Here is a 1,608-nt window from a genome sequence, read left to right on the forward strand (position 1 = left end):
GGTGTTGCTGTATTTACGTCCCCGTAACTTAGTGACTAAACGGTTCGGCAAAAGGCACCAGATAAAATAAGTACGAGGGTTTAGAAATATAAGAAGTACCGGGGTCGATTCGTTCGGCTAAAATTCTTCAAGGTGGTGCCCCAGCATGGCCGCAGTCTAATGACTGAAACAAGTAAAAGAAAGATAAAAGATACACACGACGGGCTTCAACACAGTTTCCGTCAACCAAATTCACTCGCGAGGCATTGATCGGGCAGAGCCATAGTAGAAAACACTTGCTCAAGGGACCCAAATATTTAGTTTTTCTCGGGGTTGTTTTGTTATTAATTAACCCTAAGTCAGCCCCTGATCTTGCAAACTTTTACTCAAATGTGTTCCAACCATGACTATCCGGTAAATACCGGAAACAACATTGTTCAATGAGTTTTATTTGTTTAAGACTGTATCTATGTCTTTATTGCCCACAGGAGGCTAAACACAGAGGGGACAAACAAGCACAGACAAAGGGATTAAGTGATCCCAGTGCATAACTGGTACTTATTTAATCGACCCCGAAAGGATGAAAGGCAAAGTCGACCTCAGCGGAATTTGATCTCGGAACGTAAAGACATGAAACACGGTTAAGCATTTCGCCCGGCGTGCTAACCATTCTGCCAACTCGCTGCCTTTTGTTTAAGACGGTATCACATCCTTGATTCGGTGGAGAATTGGCTGCGGTTTCAATCGCTTTGTTTGGCATTATTCGCCATGTTAGTTACTTTGTAGTATTTATCTTATTTTATTGGCTCCTCTGACGTCAATGCAGTTCATATCTGGGTGCAAATATCGCCTTGGCTTTCCATTTTATTAGAATCAATAAAGTTCCTGTAATATACCACAACCGAGCAGCCTATCTGGAAGTCTTGTGTTGCTTTTGTAGTTGTTGTTGCTACTGCTACTGTTGTTGTTGGTGGTGGTGGTGTTGTAACAAGAAGGAACGTTGAACCATTCATTTCTGCTTTACTAATTTCCAAATATACAACTCTTCTGTGTCTACATACATTCACACACGCGTATAAACGTACATACACACACATGCATGCAAACACACACATAGATTTGTGCACATGCATACGTGCGTGAATGTATGTATGTATGTGTGTATGTATGTCATTATTCAGCTTTATCTCACGATTACTTGCCAATAGAGAAAGAACCGGTTTCTAACCTAGATCCAAGGGTCCTTCATTGGAATTTCAACATCAACAGAGTATGTATGTATGTATGCATGTATGTATGTATGTATGTATGTATGTATGTATGTATGCATACATGCAGATATATATGTTTTGTTTTACGTATGTCTTCTCATGCATACACTTGATGTATCTAGACATGTTCATATATACTTAAAGGATAAACTTCTGGAAAGTTTTACAGATTTTTACAGTTCCAGTGATGGTCTGGATCTGAAGTCTTCGAATTAGCTTTCTCTATTCTGGCTTTGAGAAGCCTAATTTCTCAAGATTGGTATTTAGGTAGTGTGTTACATATTTTATGCATGCATAAAATATGTAACACACTACCTAAATACCAATCTTGAGAAATTAGGCTTCTCAAAGCCAGAAT

This window comes from Octopus bimaculoides, chromosome 11 (assembly GCF_001194135.2).
Source record: "Octopus bimaculoides isolate UCB-OBI-ISO-001 chromosome 11, ASM119413v2, whole genome shotgun sequence".
In the NCBI taxonomy this organism is placed as follows: Eukaryota; Metazoa; Mollusca; class Cephalopoda; order Octopoda; family Octopodidae; genus Octopus; species Octopus bimaculoides.